The sequence below is a fragment of the Diceros bicornis genome, chromosome 4, assembly GCF_020826845.1.
Source record: "Diceros bicornis minor isolate mBicDic1 chromosome 4, mDicBic1.mat.cur, whole genome shotgun sequence".
Lineage (NCBI taxonomy): Eukaryota > Metazoa > Chordata > Mammalia > Perissodactyla > Rhinocerotidae > Diceros > Diceros bicornis.
In genome coordinates, this window is record NC_080743.1 from 95,351,570 (window position 1) to 95,366,384 (window position 14,815).

Below are 14,815 nucleotides of genomic sequence, written 5' to 3' on the forward strand. Positions count from 1 at the left end.
CTAATTCTCTGTTATCACCTGGACCATCCTTTCCAGGCTCTAAACTTTATTTCAGTGATCTTGTCTTCAAATGTGTGTAGGAATCCCAATCCCCAGCACTTATATTCGGGTAGAGTCCCCCTTGGATTTGCTTTCCATATCACTTCTTGCTTTCTTTTAAGTTCTGTGATGTATTTTTTTCTTTTAAATAAAAATGTATGTTGTATTCAGCATTTTTATGTGCGATGGCAAAAGGGGGTCATCTGTGAGGACTTAAGACTATTATATTGTCTCCAGTTGCTTCTCCACCATAGCAGCTAGAGTAATCTTTTAAAAAACAAAAAGCTAATGTCTGTAGCCTGGTTAAAACTGTAAAATGGCCTCCTGTTGCTCTTTGAATAAAATCCCAGTGCCCACATGAGCCTGCATGATCTGACCCCTGCCTACTCTTACATGGCCATTAGGCGCTCTTTTCTTGTACTCCACACTCCCCATGCTCCAACCAAATTGGCTTTATTTTGGGTTTTAGAACATGCCAATCTATCCCCCCATCCCCTACTGCCCTACCCAGAGCTTTCACAAATGCTCTTTTATTACACTAGAATGATCTTTCCCTTGGGTGGCTGGTTCTTTCTGCTTCAGGTTTTGACCTGAATGTCCACTTAGAGAGACTTTCAATGATCAACCTATCCAAATAGCACCCGTCTTTTATTCCCCATTTCTGTGTTCTTTATTACTTTCATAGCACTGATTACAACTGCTGAATTATTTGCATTTGTTTGCTTACTTATTTTCTATTTCCCTCCATTAGATAATAACTTCACAAGATCAGGGGATGCATCTTTTTTCACTCAGTGTATAACAATGTTTGACACCTACTGAGCACTTAAATAAATATTGAATAAACTTTTCCAAGTTAAGTATTGAATTGAAACATCTCCAAATTTCATGTATTCTATTTCTAGTATGAATTTCTATGATGGCGAAAACATTAACCCCATTTATTACTTATTGCTAGTTGCAGCCATAGACTCATTGGTTAGTAAATAAAAAACATTAAAAATAGGTTGAGAAGAATCAACATGCCTTTTTTTTTTTTTTTTTTTTTTTTTGCTGAGAAAGATTTGCCCTGAGCCAACATCTGTTGCCAATCTTCCTCTTTATGCTTGAGGAAGATTCACCCTGAGCTTTGCCCTGAGCTAACATCTGTTGCCAATCTTCCTCTTTATGCTTGAGGAAGATTCACCCTGAGCTAACGTCTGTGCCAGTCTTCCTCTATTTTGTATGTGGGTCACCACCACAACATGGCTGCTGATGAGTGTTGTAGGTCTGCACCCAGGAACCGAACCCAGGCCGCTGAAGTGGAGCGTGCCGAACTTAACCACTAGGTCATGGGGCCAGCCCCCTCCATTTTATTTTTTTTACAAGGCCCTTAAATAGTATTTCTGCAATATTCTGTAGTTTTCAGTGTATAGGTCTTGCACATCTTCTGTCAGATTCATCCCTAAGTAGTTAGTAACATGATGCTATTATAAACAGCATTTTTTATTCAATTTTCAATTTTTTTGTGTCTACTACATAGAAATAAAATTGATTTGTTTGGGCCCGGCCCCGTGGCTTAGCAGTTGGGTGCGTGCGCTCTGCTACTGGCGGACCAGATTCAGATCCCAGGTGCGCACCGACGCACCGCTTCTCCGGCCATGCTGAAGCTGCGTCCCACGTACAGCAACTAGAAGGATGTGCAACTATGACATACAACTATCTACTGGGGCTTTGGGGAAAAAAAAAGGAGGAGGATTGGCAATAGATGTTAGCTCAGAGCCTGTCTTCCTCAGCAAAAAGAGGAGGATTAGCACGGACGTTAGCTCAGGGCTGATCTTCCTCACAAAAAAAAAAAAAAATTGTTGATCAACCATGATAAACACACTTTTTAGTTGTAGCAGCATTTTTTAAGGTAGCTTCCATTGGATTTTCTATATGGATGATCATGTTGTCTGCAAACGACAGTTTTACTTCTTTCAATTCTGCATGCTTTTGTTTCTTTTCTTGCCTTATTGCACTGACTAGACCCACCAGTATAAAGTTGACTGGAAAAAGTGAGATTGGACACCCCGTCATGTTTCTGATCTTAGGGGAAAAGCATAAAGTCTTTCACCATTAAGTATGATGTTAGCTTTAGGGGTTTTTTGGTAGATGCCCTTTATCAGGTTGATGAAATTCTTTTATATTCCTAGTTTGCTGAGAGCTTTTATCAGAAATAGATAATGGATTTTCTTGCATGCTTTTGGTGGGGTCTATTGAGATGATAGTATGATTTTTCTTTTTTATATTGTTAATATGGTGAATTGCATTGAACAATTGGCCGATGTTACAACAATATTGCGTTCCTGGGATAAACTCTACTTAGACGTAATGTATTTATATATTGTTGGATTTGACTGGCTAAATTTTTGTTTAGAATTTTTGCCTATGTTCATGAGGGATATTGGTCTGTAGTTTTCATTTCTGTAATTTCTGCCTCATTTTGGGATCAAGGTAATACTGGTCTTACCAAATGAGAAATATTTTCTTCTCTTCAGTTTTCTGGAAAACTTTTTTAACATTGGTATTAATCTTGTTTATATACTCGGAAGAATTTACCAGTGCAGCCATCTAAAGTTTTCTTTGTGGGAAACTTTTTAACTACAAATTGGATTTTTTTTTGATAGATATAGGACTATTCAGATGATTTCTCCTTGAGTGACTTTTGATAGTTTTTCTTTCAAGATATTTGTCCGTTTCATCTAAGCTGTTGAATGTATTGGCATAAAGTTGCTCATAATATTTTCTTATTGTGCAGTAAAGGGTTAACTCAGAGTGTTTGTGATGCTCAAACCCTGCACATTCCAAAGAAAGAACTGACCCTTGACTCGCTTCTGGAAGAAAACCTCTAAGCCCTTGGAATATATTGTCTGATAAGATTGTCGTTATATACCTATGGACTTTGTGCTCATCAGATAGTTTATGCTAGCAATGTGATTTATGGTGAATGCCTCTTTTTATTTACCTAAATTCCTGGGCCTTGCTTATCAGTTTGATCTCTGGAGGGGCTGGAGACTGGGTAGCTTAAGTCAATCATGGAGTGCTCCATACCTGCATGACTGACTCCCAAAAAGAACCCTAGAGGACAAGGTTTAATGAGGTTCCCTGGTTGGCAGTACTTCATATGTAATGTCACACATCGTTGCTGAGAGATTTAATTGCTGTCTGTACAACTACAGTGGGAGAGGACAACTGGAAGCTCATATCTGATTTCTTCTGGCCTCCTTTCTATGTGTGTTGTGCCTTTACTGATACTAATCAGTATCTGTTCACTGTAATAAACTGTAATTGTGAGTATAACAGCTTTTCTGAGTTCTTTGAGTCTTTTTAGTGCTAATTATCAAAACTGAGGGTGGTGTAGGCACCCCCAACATTTATTACCCTTCATTATTATTATTTAATATCTGTAGATTTTGTAGTGATATCACTTCTCTAGTTCTTATTATTGGTAATTTGTATCTTGTCTCTTTTTTTCTGATCACTCTCCTTAGAGGTTTATCAATTCTGTTTCTCTCAGACAACAAGCTTTTGGTTTTATTGAATTTCTCTATTTATTAGTTTTCCACTTTGTTGATTTCTGCTCTAATCTTTACTATTTTTTTTCTTCTGCTTACTTTGGGTTTCATTTGCTCTTCTTTTCCTAGTTTCTTAGGGTGGAAATTGAGGTCACTGATTTAAAACTTTTCTTCTTTTCTAAAGAGGTGTTAGTGCTATAAATTTTCTCCTAAGTACTGCTTTAGCAGAATCCCATGAATTTGGATATATTGTGTCTTGATTTTCATTCAATTCAAAATACTTTCTAATTTCTCTTTTGATTTTTTCTTTGAGTCATTGATTATTTAAAATTCTGTTGTTTAGTTTCAAATATTTGGAGATTTCTGGAGACCTCTCCTATGGATTCCTAATTTAATTCCTTTGTGGTCAGAGAAGTAGTTTGTATAATTTGAATTCTTTTATATTTAATGAGACTTCTTTTATCGCCCAGAATGTAGTCTCTCGTGGAAAGTGTTCTGTGTGCAAATGAAATGAACATGTATTCTGCTGCTGTTGGTTGGAGTGTTCTATTAGTGCCAATCAGGTCAATTTTGATTGTGTTTTTTAAGTCCCCTATATCCTTACTGATCTTCCATCTAGTTATTCTATTATTTATTGAGAGATGAAAATTGAAATCTGCTTTAATTTTGGATTTATTCTTGCTGTTCTGTCAGTTTTGCTTTATGTGTCTTGAAACTCTGTTATTAGGTGCATAAACATTTAGAATTGTATGTCTTCTTGATTATTTGAATCACTTATTATTATAAAATTTGCCCTCCTTTTGCCTGGTAATATTAGTCTGAAATCTACTGTGTCTAATATTAATATACCACTGTAACTTTCTTTTGATGAATGTTAGCATGGTATATTCTTTTCATTTTTTAAAAATTTTTAACCTACTTGTACCCTTTTTTTAGGCAGCATATAGTTGGTCTTGCTTTTCTATCAAGTTTAACAATCTCTGTCTTTTAATTGGTGTGTTTATACCATTTACATTTTTTAAATTTTATTGAGGTCATATTGGCTTTTAACACTGTGTAAATTTCAGGTGTACTTTATTATACTTCAGTTTCTGTATAGATTGTATTTTGTTCACCACCAATAGTCCAGTTTTTATCTGTCACCATACACATGTGCCCCTTTACCCCTTTTGCCCTCCCCCTGCCCCCTTTTCCTCTAGTACCGCTAATCGTTCTCCTTATGTATGTGTTTGTTTATCTTCCACATATGAATGAAATCATACATACACTGTTTACATTTAATGTGATTATTATGTTTAGGTCTTAAACCTCTAAGCTAAACCTTAAACCTTAAACCAAAACATTTCAGTCTTTATGTTTTCTTAATTTCATCTGTTGTTTGTTCCCTTTCTCCATCTTTTGTATTGAATTATTTTTAATAATTCTGTTTCCTTTGGTAACTTATTAGCTATAACTCCTTGATTTGTTATTTTAGTGGTTGCTTCAGCATCATAGTCACATCTTTAACTTATCACAGTCAACCTTCAGGTAATATTATACCACTTCACATATAGTATAAGAAACTTACAAATATATATTTCCACTTCTTCCCTCCTGGCCTTTATGCTATTTTTTCCATAAATTTCACTTATGCATATGTTTTAAACCTCACAATGCATTATAATTATTTTTGTTTAAACAGTTATCTTTTTAAAAGATTTAAATAAGAAAGTCTTATATATTTACTTATATAGATACAATTTCCTGTGCTCTTCATTCTTTTTTGCAGATCCATATTTCCATCAGGTATAATTTTCCTTCTGCCTGAAGGACTTCTTTTAACATTTCTTATAGTACAGGGCTGCTGTTGATGAATTCTTTTAGCTTTTATATATATGAAAAGTCTTTATTTTGCCTTTGATTTTGAAAGATATTTCCCTGAGTATAAAATTCTAATTTGACTTTTTTTTCCCAGTACTTTACAGATGCTGCTCCATGTCTCTTAGCTTGCATTGTTTGTGATGAGAAATCTATTATCCTCACCTTTGTTTCTTCACACATATCTTTTTTCTCTGTCTGCTTTTAAGATTTTCACTTTGTCACTCTTTTTGAGTAACTTGCATATGATATTCCATGGTGTAGTTTTCTTAATATTTCTTGTGCTTGAGGTTATTTGAGATTCTTAGATGTGTGGGCTTGTGGTTTTCAGCAAATTTGAAAATTTTCTGGCCATTAGTTTATCAAATATATTTTCTGTCCTCCCCACTCTCTTCTTTTGTGGCTTCCATTACACATTTGTTAGCCGCTTGAAGTTTTCCTATAGTTCACTGATGCTCTTTTCATTTTTTAACATCTTTTATTCTCTTTGTGCTTCATTTTGTATAGTTTCTATTGCTGTGTCTTCAAGTTCACTAATATTTTCTTCTCCAATGTCTAATCTTCTACTAATTCCATCCAGTGTATTTTTCATCACAGACATTGTAGTTTTCATCTATAAATGTTCGATTTGGGTCTTTTTTATATCTTTGATCTCTCTCTTTGACTTTTTGAACGTATGGAATACGGTAATGATAAACAGTAATGTCATTGATGATTCTAATGTCTATATTAATTCTGGGTCAGTTTCAATTGATTAATTTTTTCCTCATTATGATTCATACTTTCCTGCTTTGCATGCTTGATAATCTTTGATTTGATTCAAGACTTTATGAATTTTACCTTGTTGGGTGCTAGCTATTCTTGTTTTCCTATAAATATTTTTGAGCTTTGTTCTGAGATGCAGTTAAGTTACTTGGCAATAGTTTTATCTTTTTGAGAATTGCTTTTAAAATTTGTTAGACAAAATTTGTTAGAGAAGTTTTTAGTCAAGATTAATTATTTCCTACTGCTGAGGCAAGAATATTCTGAATACTCTACCAAATGCTTTGTGAATTACAAGGTTTTCCATTCTGACTGGTGGCAATGGCCACTATTCCTGCTCCTGTGTGAGTGCTGTGTACTCTACTTTCTGATGCTTTTGGGTTGTTCTTTCCCTGGCCTCATTAGTTTCCTCACATGCATCTGCTGATGACTACTCTGTTGAATACTTGAGGGGACCCTCTGCTGTGCAGCTCCCTCCTTTCTGGTACTTTGTGTTGCAAATTCTCACCCCCTTGTTCTCCTAGTACTCTGAACTCCATCTCAACTTAGGGAGTGATGCAGGCTTTTCCTGGATTTCTTCCTCTCCCCTCCCATACTGTGGCCAGGGGTCTCAGGTATCACTGCCCTTCGTTGCCTGATACCCTGTGTCTTGAAAATCATTGTTTAATATATTCTATTTGCTTTTTTTTTGTTTTTGGTTGTTTCAAGAAGGAGCATAAATTCAGTCCTTGTTACTCTATTTCAGTCAAAAGTGCAAGCCCCAGCACTGTTTTAAATGCTTTACATATATTAACTAATTTAAGCCTTTCAACAACCTTCTGGAGTAGTTTCAACTATTATTCCCATTTTGTAGATGAGGAAACTGAGGCACCAAGAAATTAAGTTAGTTGCCCAAAGTTGCATAGCTTGTTAATAGTAGAGGTAGGCTTCAAACTCAGGCAGTATGGCTCCAATATCTATGATCTTAACAACCATGCCATTCGGATTTTATAGTATTCCTCAGTTTAAAAAGAACTGTGGAAAATATTTTCTTTATTCTTATGTAGCTCAGAGGAACAGAATGTGATTGACTGACAGTCCTTCACCCCATACTCCCATTTTATTTGCATTTTCAAAAAAGTATGCTTCTTCATCCAGAGGAATCTTTAGTAAGTGAAATATCATGTATTCTGACAAAAAGAAATGAGAAATATTTGTGAAGTGTAGCAGAAGCTGTTGTTAGTCACTAACTCTTCCAATTTCGCTCACCTTGGAATTTTTCTGGCTTGGTTTCCCTAAGTTGTTCCTGACTTTTGCCGACTTCTCTTACTCTATTCTTTAGATTGTTACAGATGGCCAAAAAGTTTCCCTTTTTTTAACCTTTGTATCCATGGCATCGGGCGCTAGGAAAGATGGTGGTTATTTGTATACAAGAGTCTTTTAAAAATGAAGTGCTGCAAGTAATTTAACAGCTTGAATTTTCCTTTTGGAAGCATTTAGAGCTCTTTCCATCAGCTTTTGGGTTCCAATTTGTTACTTTGCGTTACAACTTTTGTCTGTCTCCAAGTGCATAACCATTAGGCACCCAGGAGAGGTATTTGGGAAAATATTTTTGTTTATGGCTACATTACAAGTAACTAGAACAGTGCCTGAGATAGTGGCTCAATATTGTTGAAAGAATGAATGGATGGATGAATCAAGATTGGCTGCAATTGGTGGCCAGTTGGAGGAGTATCAAAGGAAGATGGGGCAGAGTGAAAATATGCTATAGACAGTGGATGCTCTATCAAATGAATACCTAACACACAGGCAATTGAGTCCTGACTGTATGGTGTCCTAGCCTTGGGCTGTCTTTTCTATTTATGTTTGAAGACAGTTGTGTTTTGATTTCAGAATTTATCATACGTAAAATAAGAAATCATACTGACTCTAAGAAGATACTGGAAAACTGAGTTTCTCCTTCCTTTTTCATATGCTATTGTCACTGGAATATTTTAAATATGTTTCTCAACGAAGAGGCAGTTCCTTTTAATTGCAGTAGTATTTCAAGCATTTTTTAAAAATGAAAATGCATTAAAAGTATTAACTAGAACTGCTAGGCAAAATAGCTCTTCTGTTTAACAGTTTCCATCAGTCCTGACTATAATTACTACATTATTCTGCCAGCTCTCTAGAAATAATTTACTGAATGAAGTCATTTCATTGGATATTTACAAACACTAGACTTGTAAAGGAGGTGTCTGTCAATTCCCCTTTGGCTTAGAAATGACTGAGGCTGACCTGGCACTGCATAACTGCTATTTTGGGCTTAGCATATTTTCATAGTCACCAATTCAGGAAGATGATGGGAAGGAAACAGGAGGGTAAAATGTTTGGCCTTTACGCTCAGTCCTAATTTTATAATTTTGGCTGTAAGTTTACTAGAAAAATGAGAGCGTAAAGCATTGATTTAGTCTAAGACACAAAGTGGTTGGATAGTGATTTGTGTGTGTGTGTGGTGATTAGAATATCTTGTTAAATTATGAGTAGTCTGGAAGAAATTTGCAAAGTTTTGAGTATCAATAGTCAAAGCTTAAACATTGGCTTATCAATCATAAAATAAAAGTGAATTACCAAAGTCAGTCTGTTAATGTTATTGATTTAATATTCTGTAATAAAGTGTTTTTGTTTTGGATTAAATAATAAGATTTGATTTTGAAGGCATAATGTCAAACTAGAGAGCAGATAAGATGAAGATTAGGCTGGAAAATATTTTATCTGAGGCAGCTTACAGGAAATTCCAAAAGACAAGATCAATATAAATGAAGCTTTTAAAGAATTGAAGTGGAATGACAAATTGCAGTACTGTAGATTCAAGTTTAAAGATGTCAGTCCCTGCTCATGGAAAAAATTGATGCAGAAACTACAGATGGTCTTCAGAAGGAATTCCAACTGTGGTAATATTTACAATGTGATGATTTCAATATAGCTATTCATAGTCTTAAAATATTGAGAGGTGGGGAGAGTGGAAGTAAGACTGTTGGGTAAGGTGCTTATTTATTAAAAAACAGAATAGTAGAGATGATAAATGTCTTAAGAAGAATTCTAAGGAGTGAGACGGTTGAAGCTAATGTAATTATGTAGAGTACAGAAAGAGTGAGTCTAGATTTATTTCTTCTTCAGATCTAAATTTTAGCTACACAGAGAGATGAATACTTATCTCTCAAAGGTGACCCCAGAGTAATCCAAAGTGAATTTTATGTCAGCAATAATTTAAGTTCAGCTTTCTCAATCGCAACTTATAAATTTGGTGAAAACCCGTTGAGCCATTTTCGTCTCATATGGTAGCAGCAGGTTTTGCAGGACATGAAGGCCATACAGTTTTGTGGGGCCTCCTTAAGAAGAAAGAATACAACACTAAATACACACTTATAGGGATTTGAAAGCCTTAAGCAAGTGAAAGGCCCTCAAGCTTGATCTTTAGTAGCTTCAGGTCAATCCGCTTCTAGTGAACAAATTTTATTTCATTTATATAGGATGAAAAGATTCATGTAAGTGAAGAGTAACTAGAATATCAATATGGTGGAAAGAGGAGTGGGGTGGGATTTAAGACCTATGTTCTAGCCTAGGCTGATTCATAAATTCATTGTTCATTTATTGAGTGTAGCATTATAAAAGGCATTATGAAAGTGCCTGTGAATACAAAGACTTTGTACTTAGGGAATAAAGCATTCCGTGCTCAATTTGAATTTGAGCAATAGGGCACATACTGTCCTCTCAGTGAGACACAATAGACTTTGACATATTAATGAGAGGTGTTGCTGTTAAAAAACAAACACATTACACACACACACACACACACACACACGGTTTAACTTTATTTATTCCAGTTTTTAGTTCTTTTCTTTTTCAATGTGTGTAACACATAGTAACATCACCTGGAAGACATTTTGGGAAATGCTACTATGAGGAATTATCTCTTTCAGCCTTCTTAACTGTTACAGGTGTTCTTAGGTTTTCTTCTTTGGCCAGATGGGAACTGTCATTCTTAAAGGAATCAATATTCCCAGCAGTGTATTTTTGACAGACTTGCACACTTGGATTCAGTTGGCAGCTCTTATTAAATGGTACCACCCATCAAGCAGAGATTGGCAATGGGGTGTGGATAGGTGCTTAACTAGGATGGAAACACTGGCCCTTCACACCCCAGGCTCCTTCTTCATGATTCCTGAGAAGACTTTCCTTTAAGCATCCTTTGGCTTCTTAAATGAGCTCTCTGCTTTGGTAATGTTGCCTTCTGGGCTTGTTTGTAAAGGTCACTACCCTTGAGTGTGAATACCACCCAGGTAGCCTGTGCAGTAGTTGGAGGGCCAAGCAAGAATGAGATTCTGCCCCGCTTTTCAGAGTATTTCTGAATGTAGAGGCTTGAAAGGAGGCTTCTTTGTCAAGTATGGCTCGGCATTCAAATGTAATGCAAAAGCCGCTACACCTTTTTTAGGGTAATTACCACTTAACCAAACAATTCTGAGTTCCTTATAAATTGGTCCCCTCAGTCACTTAATCATTTTAGTAGCTCTTCTCTGAACTTGGTCCAAGTTTTTCGCAATTTTGGTTATGAGGTGCTCTCTAGGGAATGCGGTGTCCGGGTGTGGCAACCTTGCCAGGGCATTTGGTGTGGTAGGAGGGAGCAAAAGAAAGATGACAACCACCCAGTATACTCTTCAGCTCTCATAAACATATGGCAGCTTTCCAACAACTGCAGTTGAGCTCACAGTAAATGCTTGGCAAGTAGACTGGAAATTGCCCCTTCCTTGAGAAGAAAAGCAGTGGCCTGCAAGCAAGTAGTGTGCATATGTGTGAAGTTGAAGAAATTCTTCACTTTAAATAACGTTATAGCCACGCTTCACAATAAGACATCGTTCTAAAGCAAAGGCTGAGAAGTTCTTAACAGGGATATTTCAAGGAAACACAATGGCCTAACCTGCAAGTTATCATTGCTCTATCTTTTTTCAGTATTTATACCATATTTGTATAAATAATATCATTAAATAGTGTCTGTTATTTTTGTTTTCTCATTTTTTGATGGATCTGAAAGGAAATCTGATGAAATCTAGAAGTTACTTGAAGTTGAGTGACTTCTTCAGGGTCAAGCAAATGAGTAAATGGAAGAGTAAGAATATTATCCCAAGTATCTATGACTTCAAGCCCTGTACCTTTCACTTAACTCTAAACAAACAAGCAAACCCAACAAAAATGCTCCTACCCCCATGTCCTATTTCTAACACTGGTTCAGGAAATAAGATGTTAACACTTACTGGCAAGTCTTTTGGCCTTTTAAGTTAATTACTGTATCATTTGTGTCCATGTTTTTAAATCTTATAGTCATTAGTTCACCTTTTTTTTTTTGATAACTCTTTTTTATACCAAAAATGAAATTCCAAACACATCGGTATCTGGTACTAAGGTAAGGGTAAGTAATATCAAAGTTTGTTGGGGTTCTGGGAGACCCTAACAAGGATGCTGGTGAAGGATTGTTAAGGTTTAAGTACAAAGTCAATAATAAATTCCTGAAAAATATAGAGTACTCTTATTTCTTGATATTTGAGACGTTTAAACAAGTATTTAACAATCTGATTCTAAGGCTAATTAAACATACATATAATGGACCACCCTAAGAAATACATTAATAAGTTACTTATGCAGGAAACTGCATATCTCTGTGGCAACTAATGTTTGAACCATATTTAAAATGCATAAATACTGCCATAAAACAAAACTGGGCAAGGAGAGCCATACCAGAAGGAGTATAATATTTAACGGCAAATATGCATAGTATTGTAGCGTTTTAAAGATACTTTTTATAATCACGAGAGCTTAAGATTTCAACTGAAATGCTATTATTTCTCACAACCCTGGAAGATTGCTTTTAAGATTCTCACTTCACTATTGCCGACGTGAGGTCACATGCTATCAGTATTGGATTGGGCTTTTGTTCCAAGCTCCTTGCCCTATTGTGGATTTCTCCCTGACCATCGAAGGATGATTGTCTCATTAAGAAAACCATAATCAAGTGAGGATTTTAGGGGGCAGAATACTAATACGGAACCCAGAATTATTCTTCCCTTGTCAGGTCTGTCAACCCTTTTATTAGCCCTATCCAACTCTGGAGGCTGGGTTCTGCAGATCTTTGAACACAGCTGGACTCCCGGGTAGTTTGGTCTTTGGGGGCTGATATACCTAAAATAACTTTGAATAGTTAAATCTGACCACGTGTGAAATGGCAGTTGCCTTTTAATTTTAATGGAATATTTTAGAGCATTTTTATGGAAAAGCTCTTAAAGTTCTTTTTTTCACTACCTTAAATGAAAGGGGAAAATGTGTTGCTGTTACTGTTATTTTTTATAATAAATTTAAAGCAGTTCCTGCAAATCTTAACAAGTAGAATCAAATATTTAATGCTTTTGGAAAAATACCTTTATAAAATTTCCAGAACAAAATAAAATTCTGAATTTAAAATTCTTTGAATAAAACAGAATGAATTGCTAAGGGTACTTACATCACATGTATTAATATTTCCAAGTTAATTTAGTATGTGGAATCATCAGACCACATCATTACCACCATAGTTGCTATTGCATCTGAAAAGATTTGTGCTCAGATTTTTAAACCAGAATAGAAAGCTGGATTCACAGATAGGAATATTCCAGATAGAAACACACTTATTTTGTTGTGTTTTTTTACACCATATTTCTTTTATATATGCAAATCATGATGTGTTCTGAAATAAGATACAAGCTCTTGAGATAAGCTGCATTGTAAAAGATAATGTGGGCACTCTAACTCTGGGACTTCACAAAGGCTGGTTCTTTTGGACTGGAGGCAGTGATGTGCTGGTATTATTTATCAAAAGGCTCTCCAGAAAAGAAAAAAAAAAGCCAAAAACCACCTTGATGTACTGATTCCCATAGTGTAACTATGAAATATGGAGTTAAGAAGGTATACATAAATCACCTCCTACCAGTTGATGCCAGCCTGCTCCAGTAGACCGCTGAAGAGGGATTCTTTTATATATTTGCTAATGCAGTATGGAAGCCGTCAGTTATGAAGGCCTAAGTTTAATGGGAGAAATTGGCTTAATTGGGTAAGACGGACTAGTACAGTTATTTGGGCCTACACCATCTGGGAAAGTTTTGACAGGATTTAGTCACCTTATATCAGATGGAACATTCTGAGCAAATGCCTAGTTGTAAACTTTAGTAGCTGTTAGATAAGTGGCTTGACAAAATGAATGGAAATCGCAAAAGTTGAAGTGATCACTTTTTATTTATTTGTTATTCATAAAGAATCTTTGACTCTTCTCCTCTGAATGAGCTTTGAGCTGGATCTCTCAAAACAATCATCATTTGTATGATAGGATGCTAATATGGCTCTGGGAAAGATGTCTTCTAGGAAAATATTTTATTAAAATAATTGTAGCTAACATTTATTGTAGTCTCCAGTCTAAGATTTTCTCATGTATTATCTTACTGAATCCTCCCAACAACCTTCTTATTATTCCTCCCATTTTGCAGATGAGGAAGCTGAAGAACAAAGAGTTTAAGAAACTTGTCCAAGTTGCCACACCTAGTAATTGGTGTTAACCTGGACAGTCTGACTCAAGAAATTGTGCTCTTAATCAATGCACTCGTATGCCTCAAGTGTTGGTTTGGTTTTGTTTTGTTTTAGAGAAACCTAATCATTACTGTATTTAGCCAATCACTTTGAATATTTTAAAGTTCTTCTTTTAGGTAATTGAATTTACGTAAGATTCTTTCAACATATGTGGATAAGAGATACAGTGAAGCTGTCATTGATATTCAGAAGAGTAGACAGTTTGTAAACCATTTTAAGGTTAAGACAATTCTGTGCCAAATAATCTTTGGATTATATTAATAAAATGGAGAGTGAATAGTAATGTGGCTAAACCATACCCTTGCCTTTAGTTAATTAAAATCATCTTTGAAGAAACTATAAATCTGTACTCTATATTTCTGCCTTGGCCAGATATATATATCTCACCTTAAATTCAACATATATATACACACATACACATGTATGTATGTGAATGCGTACATATATACACACACCTGCAAATGCATATATATTTTTTTTTTCCAAAGAAAGTAAGGAAATCTGAGTTAAAGGAAAATAAGGGTAGGAAAAATAAAATGGAGCCAAGAATGAAGATAGTACACAAAAACATGTTTCAAGGTCTTATATGCTTTCTAGAGCTGCATCACAATTTTGGCTCTGAAAATTTTTAGGGCCAAAGCAGAGGGGGAAAATATGTGGTGTCCATGTTATGCAAATTTTAAAATATTTTTATTTATACATTTGTAATAGCATACTGATATCAACTTTTCTATCAACATTAAGAATTAATCCTAATCTATGAATTTCCTCTATCTCCCAGAACACACAAATCCTTTAGCAGACTTTCTCTTTAACACTGCACCATCAACTTACATTTTAAGATCTTTTGGAACCCTTCTGATTGATTTGGGTGTATCTGCATCCTCTCTATCACTCGTTTCTGATTTCCGATTCCTGATTTCTTAGGAATAATTTCTTCGCAATTGAATTAAGTTTAGAGTCAATTATCAATTGCTATTTGAACTTAACTG